Source organism: Bos indicus, chromosome 5, assembly GCF_029378745.1.
Source record: "Bos indicus isolate NIAB-ARS_2022 breed Sahiwal x Tharparkar chromosome 5, NIAB-ARS_B.indTharparkar_mat_pri_1.0, whole genome shotgun sequence".
Lineage (NCBI taxonomy): Eukaryota > Metazoa > Chordata > Mammalia > Artiodactyla > Bovidae > Bos > Bos indicus.
This window is the reverse complement of record NC_091764.1, coordinates 85,449,475-85,473,096: the sequence shown is the minus strand read 5'-3', so window position 1 is coordinate 85,473,096 and position 23,622 is coordinate 85,449,475. Positions and strand designations below refer to the sequence as shown.

Sequence of the window (23,622 nt, the reverse complement as noted above, 5' to 3'; positions counted from 1 at the left end):
TAGTTTCATGTTCAAAATAGACATTTGTTCATATTGCTATCTACAATCAACACACAGGTGAGCACAGTATGTTTTGGAAGCAATTTTTGGAACACAAAATAAACAAAAAATAGGATATTCCACACAAAGATGATGGAGTGGGTAAACACATAACTACTGACCAGAAGAGATGCTATGCATACAACAGAGATTTTTAACTGAGGTCTGGTTCTCTATAACTCAATCAACTGGTTCCAATTTTCAAATGTTTAATGGTCTTAAAAGAGTTATGCCCCCCCATAATGTTGGTTAAGACAAATTAAATTAAACACCTAAAGGAGGGGTCATTATACAGGCAGGAAAAGACCAACCAGGCAGGAAGTAAAGACCAGGTAGATAAGCAAATGAGATGCAGATCACTGGCCCCAGAAGTTAGATGGTTAAAAGTTATCAGAAACACATGTTCAAGTCTTTCAAAAATACATTTGCCTAAGCCACAGCCACGGAGGGTCTGTTAGTGCCTGAATATTAAAACTCCACAGATGACTCTGGTGATGAGCCAGGATTGAAATCAAAGGGTCAGAGGCACAGGGTAGATGATCTGAACAGAGGGAACACGTGCCAGGTACAAGCATGGTTCTGAAGTGAGGACCTGGCCCCAGCAATTTCTTATGCCATTAAAGTCATGAATCTCAATCTGGAGCTGGTCCCAGGTCTGAGAGCTCACGGTGAGCAGCAAGTAAGTATCCCTGGCTGGAAGGGGCACTGAAGGAAGAGACGCCAATCTTCAGAGCATATTCTGCGTATTTTCACAGTGACACAAATCTTAGGTAACAAACTGCTTCACATGTGAATGTCTTATTCTTTTTCTACTCCCAAAGAAGGCAAAATCTGAAGAACCAAGGGATGTGACTTGTTCTTGATTGGAATAGACAGTCTACAGAAGACAAGCAAAAATTACTATACTTTGTTGCAAGGAAATCTCTAAACCACTCCCCTCTACCTTCTCTCTCTGTCTTCCTCCCTGAAGTCACATGAACCAGAAAATTTACTTCTCTTTTGATTTTTTTACTTTCAAATATCCTAAAGTATTTCTTAATTCAAACTTTAAATTCATGTGATTTTAGTTTTCTAAACTAACTTTAATTTGGTTATCTGTTCACCTTCGCCATTCAAATAGGTTCACTGGCTTATTTAAGTATTTTCCCCACAACACCCAAGGTTCCATAATTATGTTAAATCTCTATGTTAAATTCATATGGCAAGAACACAGGAATTACTGATCAGGAACTGTCCAAAAAACATTCAGTCACTTCAAATTGCATCAATCTGATTATTTCTAAAGATATATATATATATATATATACACACACACACATATATGCTACTGCTGCTGCTAAGTCGCTTCAGTCATGTCTGACTCTGTGCGACCCCATAGACAGCAGCCCAACAGGCTCCTTGGTCCCTGGGATTCTCCAGGCAAGAACACTGGAGTGGGTTGCCATTTCCTTCTCCAATGCATGAAAGTGAAAAGTGAAAGTGAAGTCGCTCAGTCATGTCTGACTCTTAGCGACCCCATGGACTGCAGCCTACCAAGCTCCTCCATCCATGGGATTTTCCAGGCAAGAGTACTGGAGTGGGGTGCCACTGCCTTCTCCGATATACATATATAGATATATATACATTTTAAGGAGCTTCCCAGGTGACTCAGACAGTAAAGAATCTGCCTGCAATGCAGGAGACCCAGGTTCAGTCCCTGGGTCAGGAAGACTCCCTGGAGAAGGGAGTGGCTAGCCACTCCAGTATTCTTGCCTGGAGAATTCCATGGACAGAGAAGCCTGGCAAGCTATGGTCCACAGGGTTACAAAGACTTGGACACGACTGAGCGACTAACACTTTCACGTATTTTTAACATTTATGGGTTCATTATCAAAATCTTAATGGAATTAACTCAACAAACAATGAACACACCTTACTTTTTTCATAAATTTTAGTGAGTCAAATACTCAGGAGTTTGCTCCATAAAAGCTCCATTAAAATTATCACTGTAATACATTTTAATTGATAAGCCATTATAGTGATTAAATCCAATACTGAGTCAATTATTGTTGAAAACAATCAAGTACCTAATCATTACCTAAATCTATATTCCAGAGGGAGGTGGGAGGGAGGTTCAAGAGGGAGGGGACACAAATATACCTATGGCCAATTCATGCTGATGTATGGCAAAAACCATCACAATATTGTAAAGTAATTATTCTCCAATTAAAGTAAATAAATGTTTTTTTTAAAAAAAACTCTATATTCTAGTCACAAGAGAGAATAAACAAAAGAATCGTCATTACAAAATGATTTTTAACTCTTACAGACTTTGTAGCAAAGTGCTCAAGCATGCTGACCTTCCTCTCTGCTAGAAGTTCAGAAGCCTGAATCAACTCTAAGTAAAGTGATATTCTGCTCAGATGTCTTAGATTTGCCCAGCTTAAAAGCTGTCCTAAAACACAGATACTTGATCTATCTACTACTAGAATGGTAATCTACATAATGTAGGGAAGTTGCTAAGACTAGCATAAGCTCTAAATCCTTTTTGAAATTAACCACAGAATTCTATCTCCAGCCCTTCTGTTTTCATCAGAACAGAATTTTAAACGGACTCTTATTTTATTTCCAGAGATCAAAGTTTAATAAAACTGAAAAATACTTAAGACTTAAATATAACACCTTTATCTTGATGAAGACAATGTAGATAATATGTTCCTTTTTTTTCTTTTGTATCTTGAGACACCGCATACCTTCAGCTTAGAAGGTATTTCAGCTCCTGAGTATCTGACTCACTAAAGAAGCAGCAGAAGAGACTATGGTAGTCTATGGCCATACCACCCTGAATGCACCCGATCTCATCTGATATTGGAAACTAAGCAGGGTCCGGCCTGGTTAATAGTTGGATGGGAGAGACTATGGTATAATAGAGATGTGAATTCACTGAAATTCATAAGAGCTGGGTTCTCAACCTTGTTTCTAACTAAAGAGAATTGCCTTGGGCAAGTCAGTCAACAGCTCTAGAACTCAACTTCTGCATCTGTAAAATAAGGAACTTGATATTAGGTCATCTTTCAGGTCTTTTCCAATCCAGGATCCCAGTGTACATACAGAATTATCTCTAAATCCAAGTAGACTCTGTTCAGCCAAGGATTATAATCCATCCAGAGTCTTTTGTGATAACTTGATAGAAAAAAAGTATCAGGTAGACCTAATGAGGTTAACTTGAGCAACACTAGAAGTGGTTTTTAGGTACTGAGGATCCAACATGGTGTCTTCTTACAGATGAAACCTCTATGTTTAATTTAATACAAAGGCAACGATTGTTGGTTTCCCAAATGAAACCTCTTTGCAACCTGGCAAGCATGTCTGCTAATCAATGGAGAAGCAGAACACTAGGGAATAATTAAAGGGATCTCCAACATAAGTCTACCCTCTGTGTGCTCAGTCGCTGTCTTGCTGGACTCTCTGCGACCCCACAGACTGTACCTTTACCTCCCCAAACCAACCAGGGGTCAAATTCAGACCATTATGTTTCTTTACATACTTTTGTATTTATCTGAGAACAGCCCAAGAATGTTTGAGGGAGAAAGGCTATAGCCACTCCCCATTCTGACTTTAATTTCTAGTCTTCAGGATTGCCACTTGTTTGATGTTTTTTTTTAAAATGCCCCCACTCATATGCAAACTATTCCCCTGGAGCAAATCCCTCTTATCTTTTAAAACTGTCATAACAAGCCTGTGAAATTATAGAATTATGCAATTCTAAAGAGAGGAAACATAGAGATTTCCTAATACAATTCTTGTCCTGACATATATGACCCACTTCTTTCTCTACAACAAGACTGTCTCTACCTTACACGGTAGTCCTCTTTATTGTTGGACAACTCGAATTTTTTTTTGGAGGTTTTCCATTTCACAGTACCAAAATGATCTTCATTTATCTCTCACAGTTCTTTGAGAGCAACACAAAACCACTAAACTATCTTTTCCACATGCCAGATATTCAAATATTTGAAGACAGTTGTGATGTTCTGATGGAGATGGCAATGGCACCCCACTCCAGTACTCTTGCCTGGAAAATCCCATGGACGGAGGAGCCTGGTAGGCTGCAGTCCATGAGGTCGCTAAGAGTCCGACACGACTGAGCGACTTCACTTTCACTTTTCACTTTCATGCATTAGAGAAGGAAATGGCAACCCACTCCAGTATTCTTGCCTGGAGAATCCCAGGGATGGGGGAGCCTGGTGGGCTGCCGTCTATCGGGTCACACAGAGTCGGACACGACTGAAGTGACTTAGCAGCAGCAGTAGCAGCAATGATGTTCTGAGTTAGGCCGCTAGACCTAAAGTTTATCAATAAGGCCTTGCAACAATTAGCCAATTCTTTCTTAATAGTGTAATCGAATCTTTGGCTTATTAACCATTTAAACTTCACATTCTTTTTTCCTAAAGAATCACTCTCAAGTGTCTACTATTTTAGCCTTACATACTAATCTTACATTTATCTGAATATTGGATCCTGATTATTTGATTCAGCATACAAGCTACCCTTGTCAGATACTTGTCATCTAAAGATCTGCTAAGCACATTTTCTACTGAAGTTTTGTCAATAAATATTCAAAGACAAGGACCAGGTGACAGTCCACCTTCCACTGGCACTCATCCATCAATCTATGACTTCAGTTGCTCTACCTGCCAAAAGTCTGCCTAAATATCTCAAGCTCTAAATATACCCCCCCCCTTTTTTTTTTTTCAGAATTATATGAGCAAGTTCTCTTGTAAGCTCAAATATACCTTTGTCTTGGACTAGAACTTTGAACTCACTTCTAGAAGTCTTACTGTATTCTTTATCCCAGGCTAGATTTGAATGTCCAGTGAAATATGTTGTATCTAAAGGCTTCCCTAGCGGTTCAGTGGTAAAGAATCCACCTGCCAATACAGGAGATTCAAGTTCCATCTCTGGAGAAGGAAATGGCAACCCACTCCAGTATTCTTGCCTGGGAAATTCCATGGACAAGAGAAGCCTGGAGGGCTACAGTCCGTGAGGCTGCAAAAGAGTCGGACATGAGTCAGTGACTAAAACAACACCAACAAATGTTGAATCTCCACTTTGCATTTAGGAGATAAAACAGGGGTTGAAGAGTTCTCCTTTATTATGTCAATTATTCATTTTATACCCCAATATTATCATAATAATTTTTGAGAGCAAAGACCTCATTATATTTTAGTATCCACAGTGTAAACAAGATAATTTAGCCTAATAATCCTAATAAATGTTTAAGAATGAATGAATGACCATGATCATTGACTTTCCAAAAGTCCCTATCTTTCTTATAAGCCTTAGCTTTGTACCCCTTCTTCTATCTTTGATACCCCTTTAAATTTTGAGCTTATCAAAGAGCACCTGATACAGTTACACTTTTATTTAACTCCTTTTCTTTCTCAGCAGGATTATTCCCAATTATACAGTCAGAATTACAATTTTAGAGCATCTCATCCTTCTTGAGCTATATTTCTTCTTTATAATCTCTGTACACGGAATTATAAATCAGGCAACATTCACACTTAATTGGTATTTTCAGTGTAGTTTTTTGTTTCTTCCTCTATTCTTTATGCTTCAGCTTCAAAACATTTAGGCTCCTAACACTCAAAAAGATAAAAATAATAATATAAATTTGTTCTTTTGTCTCTTCAAAGCTTTTATATTTCAGTTCCAATGCTTTAACTCCTTAATCTGTAGAATGATTTAAAATCTTAATACTTACTAAACAATAAACAAGATTAAAAAAATTATTCTAAGGAACTTAAAGACTAAACCTAACATTCACATTAGCTTTCAAAAGCAGGCATATCATAACTGATCCTTAAAAATTACACTCAGTAATTTAAATTAGAAGAATGCCTTCTTTATGTAGCAAGTGTTCTGCAAACCTCAGCCATCTGAAACAGTTATGATACCCAGTTCTACTCTTCCCTTGACTTTTCACCAACATCTTGAGCAGCAAATTAATAAATTCTGAATAGCTTTTAAAAACAGAAGTCTCCAAGAAGACATAAAATCATGCATGACTCAATATGTCCATATAGCTTATGAGAAGAGGGTCATCACTTGTTGGGTATGAGTCTAATGGTCAAGTCAACAGGCACTAACCCCAGAAGCATAGAAAACCCAGTGGAGGAAGGCAAAGATAAGATAGGGGAGGTGGGAAAGGAAGAAAATAGCAAACGAGAGAAGCGGAGAAGTTCAATGCAATCATTGTAAGCAGTGCAAAAAAGAAAGCCCCACATCCCCTGCAGTCCTTGATACTCTCAAGAGATGACAGTTTGGGAGAATAACTCATGTCCTTACCGATTACCCTAGAACACCAATGAATGTTTAACAGTGACCATACGTGTTATCTAGTAACACCTGAAACACATTACTGTCAAAGAAAACATTTCTATGTCTTTTATCATCTCCCTACCCCTGGATTTTGAAATCAGCAGCAAGTAGGTAAACTTATATTTGTATCAAACTCTCTGAGCAGAACTCTAAAAAGCTGATTTTTATCAGAATTCAAAAATTAAATAAGAGGGACTTCCCTGGTGGTCTAGTGGTTAGGACTCTGCCTTCCAGAGCAGGCAATGTGGGATCAATCCCTGGTCAAGGAACTAAGATCCCACATGCCTAGTGGCCAAAAAAACGAAACATAAAACAGAAGCAATATTGTGACAAACGCAATAAAGAATTTTAAAATGGTCCACATCAAAAAACTTTTAAAAAGTAATAATAAAATCCTATAGTAGCTGTACCTCTTCAAAAGTTTTTAAGTATTATATATACACCAATCACCACTATTTTCAAGCAGAAAACACTCCCATGTCACCACAGTGAATCGAAAATTCGTCTCCACGTACAGAAGAAAAGTGCTATTTAGGATTCTGAAGCCCTCACAAATCAGTTTCTCACACCCTCCAGTGTTATATTATACATGATATGATGATCGCAAATGTTATTAACCAGATTTTGAACGAACCAGATTTTAAATCAGCTTGGAAAAGTTCCAGGTAGAAGCTCAAATTCTCCCACAGTTACTCAATCATGAAATGTTGAAGAAGTGATAAGAAATTAAAAGGTACTTTTTCTCTCCTCCACAGAATACACAGAATCACTTACATCTCAGACAATTATATTTAGAATATTGGCAGCTCAAATTGTCATGATTGACACAAGAAGATAACACTCGAAACAAACCCCAGGCTAGGGAAAATAGTTATCATAAGCAGTTTTGTGATCCATTTTTTTTCCCTCTGTGAAACAGGTAAGAGAATGCTCCAAGATATTGCACATAGTCATTTACATACAGTATCATTTTATGGAATTTTCCAAGGTGTTAATTAAAAGTTTTAATGAATGTTAATCATCTGTCAATTTCATTGGCAATCTCTGTTCAACCATATGCTTCTCTTTTACACCTGTAAGTTATTTTCTAAAACCATTACTTTAAATTATTTTACTTCCTTAACATGTTATTTGTATTAGTATTTAGGAAATAAAACTTCCGCAGGATATACAGCAATCTTCTACAGCTTTTGTGTATTTTCTAACTTCTTTAAATAAGGTATGAGTTTGTAGGATTTGCATGATTATTATACTTCCAAGAGAAAATCTAAAAATCTTCATTCGTTTTTTAAAAAACTTCACTCTTAAAAAAAAAATCTATTATTTTAAATTAAACTGGTTTTATGCCCAGTAAAGAATGCTGAGCTGGAAAATGGTATGTGGTATTGTATCCTAGAAATCTAAAATTGAAATTTTCATCAAGTCATTATACAACTTTGCTGCCTTAATCTTTCTCTGGTTCGGTAAGCTCTTATATTCAATCAATTCATTCGTTTGTTTAAATACATTTACTGAGCACTCTTCTAAGTTCTGGGGATACAGCAATGGACAGAACAAACAAATATTTCTCTCCAGTGAGCTTACAATCTAGTTAAGGAAGCAAGAAAATTCAAAGCGGTAGTAAGAGCTAAGGAGAAAAAGCAGAAGGCAGCAAAGGGAAAGATGGAGACTATGTATGTTCTTGGGAAAGGGTGGAAACAGGTGAAATTCTAGATAAGGTGGCCAGGGAAGAACTCACTAAGAAAACACACTTGAATAAAGATCTGAAAAGACAGCCAACCATCCAGGTATCCAGAGGAAGAGTGCTCTGTGGAGCCGCAAGTGCCAAAGCCCCGGGGTGGGAAAGCATGGGAAGTGTTTGATGAACATCAAGTGTGGATGGAGGGACCTCCCTCATGGTCCAGTAGTTAAGAATCCGCCTGCCAATGCAGAGGACACAGGTTTGATCCCTGGTCCAGGAAGATCCCACATGCCTGGCAGCAATCAGGCCCATGTGCCACAACTACTAAGTCCATGCACCCTAGGGCCCGTGCTCCACAACAAGAGAAAGTGAATGTCACTCAGTCGTGTCCAACTCTTTGTGACCCCATTGACTATACAGTCCATGGAATTCTCCAGGCAGGAATAGTGCAGTGGAAATACCTTTCCCTTCTCCAGGGGATCTTCCCAACCCAGGGACTGAACCCAGTCTCCCGCATTGCAGGCAGTTTCTTTCCAGCTGAGCCACCAGGGAAGCCCAAGAATACTGGAGTGGGTAGCCTATCTCTTCTCCAGCGGATCTTCCTGACCCAGGAATCAAACCGGGGTCTCCTGCACTGCAGGCAGATTCTTTACCAACTGAGCTATCAGGGAAGCCCTACAACAAGAGAAGGCACCTCAATGAGAAGCCTGTGCACCTCAACTGGAGAGTAGCCTCTACTCGCCACAACTAGAGAAAAGCCTGCACATAGCAACCAAGACCCAGCACAGTCAAAAATAAAATTAAATATATTTTTTTAAAAAAGATTGTGGATGAAGCAGACTAAGCAAAAGGAAAAGTAATAGGTTACGAGGTCCAAGATGTAGGGGAATAACAAATCATTAAGGCTTTGTCGGTCAAGGTAATGACATGGTTATTGATCTGTAAGAGAAAGGGAACCACTGCAAGCTTTGAACAGAGGAATAACATGATCCATCTACATTTTACCATGGTCACTCTGGCTGGCCAGAGACAGGCGATGGTGGGAGCAGTTAGGAGGTCATGAAAATAATCTACGTGAGAGATGACAATAGCATGAATTATGGTGGTAGCTTAGGAAGTGGTAAGAAACAGGCAGAATCTGGACACATTTAGAAGGTGGAGAAGATAGGATTTCTGAGAGACTAGGATATTTAAAAAAAAAAAAAAAAGTTGTCTAAGAATGACTTCAAGGATTTGGCCTGAGCCGCTGAAAGAGTGGATTTGCCATAATTGAGATGGGAAAGACTATAGAAGCTGGGGGTCTCAGGTGGGGAGAGATCAAGAGTTCATGTCAATAACCATTTTATTAAAGTCCCTATGAGTCATTGGAAGAGATGTCAAACAGGCAGTTGTATATGTGAGTTTAAAGTTCAAGAGAGAGCTCTGGCTTCAGGCATGTATTTCAAAGTCATCACTACATGCATGGCATTTAGAGCCATGAGGCTGGATAAAGACTAGCAAAGATTTTTGTTTTTACAGAAAAAAAGAAAAGGTCAAGAACTTCCCTGGTGCTCCAGTAGTTAAGAATCTGCTTCCCAATGCAGGGAACATGGGTTTGATCCCCAACTGGGAAACTAAGATCCCACATGCCAAAGGGCAACTAAGCCCACACTGCAACTACTGCATCCATTCGCCACAACTCGAGAGCCACATGCTGCAAAATACAGAGGCCATGGGTTCTGGAGTCCACAGGCCACAACTAAAGAGAAGCCCAAGAAACACAATGAAAAATTTTGCATGCCACAACTAAGACCCAATGCAGACAACAAATAAATAAGAAAGAAAGGAGAAGGGGTCCAAGAACTAAACCCTCCTGCTGCTGCTGCTGCTGCTGCTAAGTCGCTTCAGTCCTGTCCAACTCTGTGTGACCCCATAGACAGCAACCTACCAGGCTCCCCCGTCCCTGGGATTCTCCAGGCAAGAACACTGGAGTGGATTGCCATTTCCTTCTCCAATGCATGAAAGTGAAAAGTAAAAGTGAAGTCTCTCAGTCATGTCCGACTCTTAGCAACCCCATAGACTGCAGCCTTCCAGGCTCCTCCACCCATGGGATTTTCCAGGCAAGAGTACTGGAGTGGGGTGCCATTGCCTTCTCCAAACTAAACCCTAGGGCACACTAAATGTTTGGAGAGTAAAACAATGAAGAGGGACCAAATAAAGAAGAGAAAAGCATCAGCTAGTAGGGAAAAGGAAGATCAAGGAAGTGGAAGTCAAGTCAAAACCTTGTTACCAGACAACAAGTGTAAATAACAGTTTCCAATGTTGTAGACAGGACAAGTAAGGTGAGGACTGACAATTAATCACTGGCATAGCAATGTGGAGGCCACTGTTGACTTGTTTTGGTGGTGTAATGAAGACAGATGCCTCTTTGGAGTGGTTCCAAGGGAAAAGCAGAGGGAAGAATTTGGAGGAAAAAAAATTTACACAACTTTTTCAAGGAATTCTTCTTGAAACAGATGGAGACCAATGTAGAGTAGCTGGAGAGGAGTGGCACCAAAAGAATGCTTTTCCTCTTAAAATGGAAGAAATAAGATTTTAAGAGGAAAATGTTGATGGTAGGTTGATGGAAAAGATCTAGTAGAGGAAAAAGTTGATGTCGCAGAGAGAGAAAGGAGCATGGGTGAAGGAATAAAGGTGAAATATGCTCAGCTGCATCCAACTCTTTGAGACCCCATGGACTATATAGTCTATGGAATTCTCCAGGCCAGAATACTGGAGTGGGTAGGCTTTCCCTTCTCCAGAGGATCTTCCCAACCCAGGGATCAAACCCAGGTCTCCCGAATTGCAGGCAGATTCTTTACCAGCTGAGCCACAAGGGAAGCCATGTCTGAGCAAGCCAGAGGTAATAAGACTGCAGGATCTCATGCATAAATGGGTTGTCTTTACTAGAACCACCTAGAGTTTATATATAGGAAAAAGAAGAAGGCAGAGTGCATGCAGGCAGGTACATAGCTATGTGATAGAAGTTTTAAGAAGTCCTATGCTGGTTCCTTTAATTTCTAGAAGAAATAGCAAGCAAGACCATGAGCTTGGAATGCAGATGGAACAGGAGGCATGACAAGTGTGCGACGAGTGGGCCTTCCCCCCAGAACAAGCTAGGCTCACCCCTATCACTGGACCCAATATGTGCTTTTCCTGTTCCTGAGAAGTCTGTTCTCTTAGGTCATCACACAGATTCTTCCTCTTCATCATTCAGATCTCAACTCTACCATCATCTTCTTCCTAGACCACCCCAACCAAAGCAGATGCTGGAAAGTACTTTCCATCATATCACGCTATTTATTCTTCTTCATATGAAATTACCACATTTCTTATATATAGTTTATTTTCTATCCCACACACTAAATTTTAAGCTCCTCAACGGCAAGGGCTGTCCATTTTGTTCACTGCTTTATCTCCAATGCCAAAAGAGGGCATGGCACCTGCTAGGTATTCAATTACAGGTACCATGGACTACACTCTGGAGATCTTAACCTCCCCAGAGAAATGTCATCTACGTGGGACATCTGCTTAGAGCAGGCTTCTCAAAACCACATAAATATAGGATCTAGGAGAGAGGTGAAATAGTAAAGCTAGTTGTGTTCTTGTTGCCAGCATATGAATAATAAAAATTAAAACTTGCTGCATCCCTACCCTTGCTGAGATTATCTGGAAAAACACTAAAACCAGTGATAACCTGGTTTGGGACATAACTTGCACTAACCTCTAGCTATGACACTGAAAGAACAATTCAGTTTTCAAAGCCTACCCAAAAAACACGATTAGTAATGAGGACTCCAATTCTGTATCTCTTTTCATTTTCTCTCTTGTAGGATTATTTTTGCCTCTTTAAATGTTGCTAAATAGACACTAGAGAAAATAAAGGGAATTTTCTGACATTCTGCAAGCAAATCAAGGCATATTACCAGCACTGCATTCAGTCATCAAGGGCCCACTCTTTACCTGGGAGCAGCCAGGGCACCCAGACAGGAGCACTTACCCAACTAGGTTCTCAGGGGAGCTCAACGTCGCACTGATTTCTTAAGAAAAGAACTTCTTTTTTTCCTTTAAAGAGAGTGAGTCATTGCAAGTTGTAATGAGTGCAAATGTCAATTATTTTAGAAATGGTGAATTAAATTTACATGATTTTTTAAAGTTGTGTTTGGAGCAAGTTACATATTTGACTTATATGGATGACCACTCCACTCCAGTACTTTTGCCTGGAAAATCCCATGGACGGAGGAGCCTGGTAGGCTGCAGTCCATGGGATCGCTAGAGTCTGACACGACTGAGCGACTTCACTTTCCCTTTTCACTTTCACGCATTGGAAAAGGAAATGGCAACCCACTCCAGTGTTCTTGCCTGGAGAATCCCAGGGATGGCGGAGCCTGGTGGGCTGCCGTCTCTGGGGTCGCACAGAGTCGGACACGACTGAAGCGAAGCAGCAAGCAAGCAAGTGAAACATTCATGTATATACAAAGCTGTGTTCAACCCATTTCTATAAATGCATGTTTAATAATTTTTATCATTTTTGTTTTATTTTGGGGCAAAACAAAGGGAAAGAAGAACCTCCTGATGGCTCATTACACAGCATTTTCACAAGAAAGAAGCCAAAAAATTGGAGGGGACGTTGTGTTAACGTGAGCCATGACTAACATGCTCTCTCCATAGCCATTTCTCAGTATCTCATTTACACAAAGTGGCAGAGTCGGATTTGCTGGGTTTTGAACTAACTATATGTTCCCTTTTATGAAAAGTATCAACAGGGATTTTTTTTTTTCACAGCTGGAGGTCTTTTCCTCATTTAAATATTAAAGTCTGGCAAGTCTTTCCAACTTACTTGGGGTATAATCATGCTTGCTACTTGTTAATTAGGAGCAGGGTGATAACTATTAAAAGTTGAAAGAGTTTCCTGATGCTTTCAACAAGTTTCAACATGATCCCAAGCTTTGTCAATAACCACAAGGGAGAAAAGAAACCAAAAGGAAAATGCCTCTCCTGAATCCTTTATTTCCGAGAGAAGGATGAATTCTACTCTTATTGTATCACTCTCACTTGAAAGACATCTTACCCTCAAAAAAGCAGGCCAAATGCTAGACCCAAGCATGTTCAGAGAGAAGAATACAGCCCAGCAAGGGAGCCGGGAGACCTGGGTTCTATGAGCAATTCTTTTACTCCCTGTGCCTTTAAAAGTCTTGTCTGACATCTCTGGACCTCAGTTTCCTTGGGACTGGAGGAAGGATTACAGGCTATGAAATATGTCCCAGTTCTAAAATTGTATTTTCACTAATTAATTTAAATTCTTGAATAAAATATTTACAAAACAAAAGGTGTATTATGTGTCTCTTACAGCAGGCAAATAGCTCAGTAGTTTGATAGCTACTATCAAATAGTGTTGATTTGCCACTTCTCAAGTTTAGAATATTTGAGCTTTATATATATTATCTCATTTCATCGTCTGAACAGTCTTGCAAAAATACATTATCACTGTTTTCTTGACAAGCTAGAAAGAAAGAGAATGAAGGAGACAGATGAAGTGACTTGCTTAAGGTCAAAATGGAGGTGTTACAACCAACACCCAGGAGAAGTATCTGTCCCTATCGCTTCACTTGGAATTAAAACTTACTAGTACAAGCCAGTTATTAATACTACATAGGAAACAGAAACAAACAGTGGCTATGGAGAGAATTTTTTTTAAAAAAACCTAAGTAAAGAAAGATTACAAACAGTTCCCATAAACTCAGGTAATATATCACATTATTTTACTATGTTGGGATTTCCCCCCACACTTAAATTCACTGTTCCTCAGAAGAGTCAGTCTAAAATAAATTTGTCTGCAGTGGCAAATTTCCAAAAATAAATATTAAACACAACTACTGGAATCTTTGTAGTGTGTTATCAAAATAATGAGATATAGATACTCAATGTATATACCACATATGTTTTAACACAAAAAAAACACACACAGCATCCCCAGGCCTGAAACAGAATTTATATTACTCAAGAAAAAGAAACAAGAAGTAGAATCTTAGGAGAGTTTAAGTATAAAGGTTACTGTTAACACTCAGTGGTACCATCAGAAACCTTACTCCAAACTGTAGAATAGCCAAAATGAACATAACCCCAAAGACAGACCTTGTATTTTATTTCCAGGGGTTATAATTTGCAGGCCTAGTACCATTCTAGTTGAAAAGTGATAAAGTTTGAACTTCATCAAAAAGCATAAAACATATTTTTAAAAGACCATAAAACCGTCAACAAAAATAACTACAAATCGAGCTGCAGTACTTGCTGTTCTGCATCGCACCAAATCAAAGAATGAACAAGTAACATCTAAATGCCAAAAAGTTCATATAACTGACTCCTTTAATTCTTGCAAAAATCCTGTAAGTTAAACCCAATTTTACAGGTGAGGAAAGAGAAATTCAGAGAAATTAAATGGCCTGAGTACAGAAGACCTGGATGGTGGGTTAGCTCCTTGCTCTGCTATGTTATTTCTGAAGCAGCAACACAAAAGCAAGGTGTATTATGGGACTAATAAACAAATATATTTAAGCCATTAAGAACTAGGAGAAGTCTTATAAAAATAATATATAGAACTCTCCTAGAAAGCCAATTTTTATTGCCCTCTTCCACTCATATCCAATATGCAATAAGAACTAAGTTGGGAATTTAATATTAACACACACAAACACACACAAAAAAAAGGGGGGGGGGAAGGAAGGACATAGGGAGAGAGAGAAAAACAGAGAGAAAACACATTTCCTAAATTAGCTAAAAGAATCTGTTCTCTTCTCTGGACTAGAGATTGTGATGGCAAAATGCAACTCTAAGGAGTAGGTTAAAGAATGAGGTCTGGGAATCCAGTTAACCACTGGACTCTGTGCTTCCACTGCCAAGGGCGTGGGTTCAATCCCTGGTCAGGGAACTAAGATACCATAAGCCATGCTGTGTGGCCATAAATCAATGATAAAAGTGAAGATCAAAAAAAAAAAAAAGAATGAGGTCAGAAATACTAAAACTATTAAAATCACCTATTAAAACTGCTAGGATTTCATGGTACTTTAAAGAGTGATCTATAGTTTCACTGGTTATGGAGGTAACAGAAAGTATTTACAAAACCAACTCTACCTTAATTCAAATTTGAAAGAAAAAATTGATTCCTAATCCAAACTAATTTAAATCTCATTTCTAGTAGACACGTGAATTAATATTCCCCTTGAGTCACCTAACTATGAAAATTGTTTTCTTAACCCTCCTGAAGAACATGGCAATTCCCTAAGTAATCTGAGTTTACAAATAATCTACAATAAGATAAAATAGACTCAACTATTTCCTCTTACCCCAACATTCTTTGTTAAACCCGCTCTTCCTTGTATCAACCCTTCCAACATGATTCCCTTAGCGGAGCATTCCAAGGAGTATCAAAATGAGGAATGTGGAAATGTGGTATCTGAGTGTGTGCTGTGCTGTTCTAAGTCGCTTCAGTTGTGCCTGACTCTGTGTAACCCCGTGGACTGTAGCCAGCCAAGCTCCTCTGTCCGTGGGATCCTCCATGGACAATACTGGAATGGGTTGCCATGCCCTCCTCCATCCCAATCCATAGATCGAACCAACGTCTCCTGTGTCTCCTACATTGCAGACAGATTCGCTACCGGGGAAGCCCCGAGGTATCTGAGATCCATCCCTAAATGAAAGTCATATTATCTGGACTATTTATCCTGTTACTAAATAGATCTCCAAAATCATGGTCTGTTTATATAATTACTATGGAAGTTAGTCATGAAACTCTATGTGTGTATATATGAATGGTGAATGTTTCTTACTGCTTATCTATGGAAGTGATCTGTTTGCAAGCAACTGCACCAGTCTACAAGCAGCTGAACTGGTCTTGAAGAGTCAAGAAGTAGACTCAAGTAAAGAAACTCCCTGAAATAAATTGTACTATTATGAAACTTAAAGCAACTGCTGACCAAAATTGAGCAGAAAAAAATAAATCTATATTTAAAATACTTCAATATGGAAATACTAGGAAAAATTAATCTGAAACACCAAAAAGACATACAAAGTATTCTCCCATTTAGACAACTTATCTGAGCTCAGAATTTATGGCTTTGAAAGACTGTGCATTTTTCATAATTTGGAAAGAATAGGCACACCAATCTAAAAATGGACACAGTTTTGCATGTCAGTTATAACAGAAGAACACAAAAAGACATGAAATCTATTGTGACTATGTAAGGTATAACTTCAAAGTAATGTAACATCTATTTTAAACCATATTTTAAACTTTTGCAGACAAATAAGTGTGGTTCTCAAAGAACTAAGCTTAAGAAACTGCATACTTATCTCCCGGTTGCTATTATTGCTTAAAAGACTTCAGAGGCCCTGTTTTGTAATCCTCCAATTTATGACTGACCCAAGAAAACAGACTGGTTACTTCAGTTCCACAATTTGTCTTGCCCTCCACTTCCACTCCCCTTTTCACTACCTGCCTGTTTTATTTGCCAGAATTGGCTCAAATATATCTTTCAACTATTCTGAAAAATAAAGACTTTCTTCAAAGTTAGAAAATTTGCCCGCTGAGGTTATCAAAAGAAGATGCCTCAGGCTCTCTGGCAACTTCCCACGGAGGCGTTCCTGAAATATTCTGAACAATTTCATAATCACTGAAAGAAGTATATACAGTCTTGAAAGTGACTACACTGAATTAGATTCAACACTTCTTTATATACAAAGTTTTATTTTTTAAATCAGAATTCGTTTCTAGCCATCTGATTTTAAAACGTATCTTAATAAGTAAAGATATAAACAAAACATTTTCAGGCATTCCATTTAATCCATATATAGCAAGGATCAATAGCTTTTCTAAAAATTTGGAAAAATAATCTAAATTAACAGGTTGAAGGAAAAGGGATAAATGAGGAAATTCATATTAAATATACATACTACTAGATACAAACATAATCAGCAAGGACTTACTGTATAACACAGGGAACTCTACTCAATACTCTGTAATAACCTTTATGGGAAGAGAATCTGAAAAAGGAAAAACACATATGTATATAAAACTAAACCACTTTATTGAACATCCGAAAACCGTACAACGTTGCAAATCAACTATGCTAGGTCGCTTCAGTCATGTCCAACTCTTTGCAATATCATGGACTGTGGCCCGCCAGGCCCCTCTGTCCATGGGATTTTCCAGGCCAGAATACTGGAATGGGTTGCCATTTCCTCCTCCTGGGTATCTTCCTGACCCAGGGATCGAACCTGCATCTCTTAAGTCTCCTGCACTGGCAGAGGGCCAATGCATTCGCACCAGTGCCAAAGGAAATAAAACACTTGATCCACTTTTAAAAATTAACATGAGGACCTTATTTATGTAGAGCAATTACTTATGTCGACCACAAAAAGTTGGACAAAGCAATCAACTTTGTTAAGTAAGGAGGAAATGTCAAATAAAAGCAGAAGGAATATAGCTTGTTGAAACAGCAGCCTGAAGCTCCACTACTTTGGCCACCTGATGCGAAGAACTGACTCATCAGAAAAGACCCTGATGCTGGGAAAGATTGAAGGCAGGAGGAGAAGGGGTGACAGAGGACAAGATGGTTGAGTGGCATCACCCACTCGATGGACATGAGTTTGAGCAAGCCTCAGGAGATGGGCAGGGAAGCCTGGCATGCTGCAGTCCATGCGGTCGCAGAGTCAGACATGACTGAGCAACTGAACTGCCTGAACTGAAAACAGCAGCCAATGAGATCCTTTCTTTCCACTATATCAGAAAAGTATCCAGTTGAGAAAGTATACCTTCTTTTGTCTACTTCTCTAACACTCAATCTATTATTTCTGTGAAAAATTCACATTACACCAGAGAAAAAAATATCTAGGTTTTGGTGAGTACCATATAATTCTCTGTCCTACTTGGGGTCTGGCTACTTGGAATCAACCCATCATATCTGGAACTATGTCTAAAACCAGAAGATGGGACTCTACTGTCTTCAACATGCAGACATGATTCAAACAACTATGTGAAAGTCAATGAAGAAACATACAATAATATACTGAGACAATTAGATAAGATATTAATCAGACTTTGCATCAAGTCTAAATTTCCCTTCAGATTTCCAAGGGCCATTTTAACTGGATGATATCAAACTTGCTGAAGACAGAAAGCAAGAGAAGGGTGGTTTACAATGTTATCAAATGGAGATACTTCAAATTTTCTGCATGATCATTTATCTGAAACAAATTCATCAATAATGTCTAGGAGAAAAAATAAATTTCATAAGGCTGACTGCAAAGTAAACAGATTAATGATAAAAGCATCATTTTCAGTAAAAAGACTCTTCACACTAAGACTACTATCTTCCATGTGCTTTTAACTCCAAATCTGTTCCAATAAAGGGTTTAATAAGAAGTGGTCATGTGCAAAAGCACTAGATTTGGAGGACATTAAATGAACTGTAGGGTTCTCAAAATGAACATTCTAAAATGAGTTTACTGGTTACTAACGAAAATGAGATGACTTCAAAGTATTAAAAAACCACCAATAACCCTCTCATAAGATATAATTTCAATGAATCCTTTCACCATATTCTGTACCTAAAATTTCCATTAAGCATAACTTTTCAGCAAATTATCATTTAGAGTTTTAAATAATTTGTTTTCTTCATACCTGCGTATTTCTAGATTTTTTCTTTCTGATCCAAATTACTATTCTTTAAAAAGACAGTGAATCTGATACCTAATTGCAAGTAAGCAGTGGTCATTTCCATTTTGCAAGCAAGATGTCCAAAATAAAAAGATAAAGTGTCAATTTCTTAAATCAGTGAATCCTGTTCACTTTAGAACTCAGAACTTCTCTATCCTGGAAATGGAAGATGATATTAATCATCTGACGTTAATTTCTCACATACATAACAGTTCTTGTCACTACATGGAACACAGGCTCTTTACAACAAACACCCTACAGATCTTTAATTGGTAACTAGGAAACATGCTTTTCCTAATTATCGAGTCTCTTTTAAATATTATAGTTTTAAATACTCATTTAGGGAAACTAATGAGGGAAGCTATGAGAGGGATAAAGAAGGTATGTTGTTTTCAAAATTAAAAATTTCAGGACATTCGTCCAGCAGGCATAAAATAACATAAAACAAATAACTAGATAATCAAACAATAAAAGCAAAGTAGAAAGAATATGAAGGTTTTTTTAGAAACTATTACTGCACATATGCAATAATTACTTCCATCAACTTTTATTATACATTTGTTCTTATGGAATCATGATGCACAAGTGCATGCTATTGTTTAAACACATTCACCGCATACCCCATAACAGAATATGATGACAATATGTATTAAGGATAATACAGAAAATGTGACTAAATGCATTCTGTATTATGGTTCCATAATACAGCATGCAAATGGTTCTGACTAAGCAGACACAGGAGACGGTCGTTAGTGTACACGCTGTGAATGTATATTATGAATAATGCATAAAACTTGGCTAAATCCTAATGAGTCCATTGACATCCTATGGGGTCCAAAGAAGGCTCGGATCCCAAAGCCCTGGCACATTTCTACCCACCAATCATTATAAAAAAACAATACCATGAAAACAAAGGACGTTAAACTACACAAATGCATTCTCATTCTAGGTAAAGGTTTTGAAAGAAGCGCAAAAATGGAAAGAAACTTTGAAAAGAGAGTTAAAAGTCCATCTTACATCATCACCCCACTTACAGTTTTTCAAAATTACCCACTGCAATTTAAATGGGACAAAAGCTGCAGTTGAAGGTTCGATGTTATTTCTTTTCTCTGGGTTTCTTCAGGGAGCTGCTATTACAAGGGAGCTCTGAGCCATCCCTAAGAAGTGACCAAACTCTTAGACCATGGCTGTAGCAAGTCTTCCTGCTTTGAAGAGTAAACGTTTACAAAATGAATTATGGTCCATTACATAAGGAAACGATAGAATGTGTCTGAAAGCAGGCTTTATGGTAGAAACACCTTCAAAATCTAGTTTTACACAGTTTTTGAAGGAATCAAAAAGAATGCCATGAATATGTTCTTGCACATTTTAAAAAATTAGTGTTTTTTGCAATAGCCACTAAATACTCTTAAAAACTGAGTCCTTGCAAAGAGAAAACATATGGATTAATCCTACAAGAGTATACCCTAAGATGAACACCTATAGGAACATGATCAGCATGATCACTGAGCCAAGATCCAGAGCCGAGCAAGCTGTGCTTCAGATGCACAAATTAGGTATAAGCCAAAGGCCGGGCCACCCAAGCCTCTCCTCGGAGTGGGAGTGGCAAAGCCAGACAGCTGCTCTTTCCTGGTGCTCCCAGGGGCGGGTGGGAAATGGGCATTCTGAGAGCACATCCCCAGGGTACCGTGCAGAAAAGAGGAGCGGGCTGGTCACTTGGGGAAGCAGCCGGCCAAGAAAAACCCTGAACTCTCAGAAAACACGCAAGGGGGAAACGTTGCAGTGGGAGCCAGAGTTAAAGTTCTGGAATGGAGTTCTTGACAATTTGCCCAGCTGCCTGCCATTTTCCCAGCTGTTTTCCAGGTAGGAGGACCAGGCACGGTCAAGGCCAAGGCTGAAGCAGGAAGCTGCCACAGAGCCGAAAGCCTATTAATGCATCCACACCTCATCACTGAATTCTAAAATGCAGTTCATTTACCATCCCACATTTGGGCTAAAATCAGCTCATGGCTTCGCTGTAATGGTAATTTTTTGCCTCTGTGGACTGAGGATTCCCAGGAAGACCCCTTCTCAGTGATAGCATTGCCGAATTTTCCATCTCTCACTACCAGTACAGCCAGAAATTCTGACTCTGAACAGTTATGAAAAACAGCCCTTCCTAAGTTTCTATTTAAAGTACAAATACTCCTGGGTGTAGTTAAATAAGAAAAATTATGATGATAAATTTCTGTTTGCTTGACGATCTAGGACAATGGAGGAGCCCTGCGTGTTTTGGTTAGACACTAAGCGATTTAAAGACAAGGGTAAAAGGTGAATGATGGGACGTGCTGACATTCACTCAGGTTTTCTGATCAGACTGCCTCTAGCCCAGCCAGGGATCCTGTGATGAGGAACTAAGACTTTCAGTAGAGACTTCAAAGTTTAAAACTTTCTGGGCACTGGGTTATTGTTTGTATTTACACCTGGGTAAGCACTGTCATTGCTGCTAGAGCATGAAGTATGAAAATCATACAGAAATACAAGATATCTGCTATAACCACTTCTGCTGTTTTCCTTGTTCTGAAATCTGCCTCTTATCAAGTGCAATAGAACAGAGTTCAGTTCCTGATATAACAATTCCATCAAGCTATTCTGCCTCTGAAAACCATTCTCCACCACAGCTTGTCCTGGCGGCGACACTCTAAGCGACTGACAATTGCTTGCCTCCCCCACCCCCACCCGCCAGTGGCGCTTCACCCCTCCCAGCTGCCACCAAAAAGAAAACAGAAAGTCTCTCAGTACCACTTTGCTTCTCAGCAGGAAGCCGGTACTGTTTGTGATATCCATTTTGATACAAACCTAAATTAGGCCTCTGGAAATAGGTAATGCATAAAAAGAAGCGTTTTGTGTCACCAAATTATTATTATAGGTTACTGTTAACCCTTGGAAGATAGAGGTGAGCCCGGCAGCTCCCCACTGAGGTGGTGATTTGACATGAAATCACAGGCCCTACCTCAGAAGATGGTTCAGGTGAGCTTGCGATGAGGGAAACTATCTGGTTGACCTAGAGGACTGTGATAGCTGGTTTAAGTGGGGAAGCTGAGAGTGATGCCAGTTAAACAAAAGGATCAGCACAGCGTGTCGAGCCAGCGGTCTGCTGGCGCAAGTTTAACAGCTGACAGAGCCTGGAGATGCAGGAAAACGAGAACAGTCATGATAGTTTACTATCAGGCAGATTGAAGACTCTTCCAAAGTTCTCCTCGCAGAGACACGTAGAGGGGCCAAGGTTCAGAGCAACACTATTTTTTAAAAGGTCGTTTGTGATAAAACTGTTAACTAGTCCTGTTGAAATAATAAATTAGAATATTGCATATACTAAGGTTTGTGTATTTCTTCATATCATTTGTCTTTTAAAAAACTTTTTATTTTATATTAGAGTATAGCAGATTAACACTGTCATGATAGCTTCAGGTGGACAGAAAAGGGATTCAGCCATATATATTATTAATACACGTATCTATTCTTCCCCAAACTCACCTCCCATCCAGGCTGCCACATAATATTGAGCAGAGTTCCTGTGCTCTACAGTAGGAACTTGTTGGTTATCCATTTTAAATGTAGCAGTGTCTTCATGTCTATCCCAAACTCCCTATCTCTTCCCCCAATTCTTCCCCACTAGCAATCATAAATTCATTCTCTAAATACATGAGTCTGTTTTGTTTTGAAAATTCCCTGCTCAAAAATTTAAATTGCTGGTCCATAATTAAGATTCGAAGAAATCTAAGAACTTAGCCTAAAACTACTCCTACATTAAATCATTTTACTTTTCCTATTTAACTTCTGCAATATTTGATTCTCTCATTCTTCTTTCTGTATTACTACATTAAAATAAGCAGCAGTTATCATGTTAATAATTATAAATATAACTGAATTCAAACATCCAAATCAAAGACCACTTTCTATCAATCTTGATTAGTGAAAGAAACACAAAGAATCATGCAAAATATCCTCTCATCTTTCAGCTCAGCTCAGCTTACTTTCCAATTAAAAACTATATGACAGAGAGTCATCATATCATACAATAACTTGGATTTTCCTCCCTCCTCATGCATTTTTATTCTATGTTTTGATAAAAATTATCACGTGAGACTGGCTTATCTCATTAAAATAAACAGACATGACTGAGTTCATATCTCTTGAGACAGTCAAAACAATGCAAAATGTAATTCCTCAAATTGGGATAACCAGTATTTACTGAATAAATAACTAAACAAGTAAAGCTTTTTCAAAGGGAGTATCACAGGTTTATGATGAAGAGTAACAGAAATATTCTGCAACTGGTTTCATGGAAAAAGAAAACAACTAATACGAACAACCAAAGTTTTATAGGAAGTTGAGGAGACAATGGATACCAGCCAAATTTCATAGCTGCAGTTTTTAGCTGAGTCTCTAAATTTGAAGGCAGAGTAAATGTTCCTCTCTCCTTTCCTAGACACAACCCATAAAATGACAGGCTCTTTTTAATGTCTAAGAATGCTGTTTAGGTCTCATCGGAGTGAGCAACAAGATCTTCAGACTGAGAAAATACCTAGTCAATTGCATTTAGCTGCAGTGCATAACATGGTAATATCAAAAGTGCTGGAATCACACACGTCAGGGTAAGGGCACCATATGATCCCAGTACAATCTCATTCAGGGAATTCTGACTAGCTAATTCCTTGGCATCCTCAGATATCTACATATCATCTGAGCCAGTTACCGAAATTAAATCTCCTATGTTTCCATTTTCTAAAATAATTCAATTCAAATATTCAACAGCAGTACATCT

At 38.6% G+C, this 23,622-nt stretch overlaps 1 protein-coding gene across 19 annotated transcripts in view; it reads right to left on the bottom strand.

Moving 5' to 3' along the window:
- The window catches only part of SOX5 (SRY-box transcription factor 5), a 1,171,821-nt gene that overhangs the window by 1,121,026 nt on the left and 27,173 nt on the right, over positions 1 to 23,622 (bottom strand). The window lies entirely within an intron of this gene.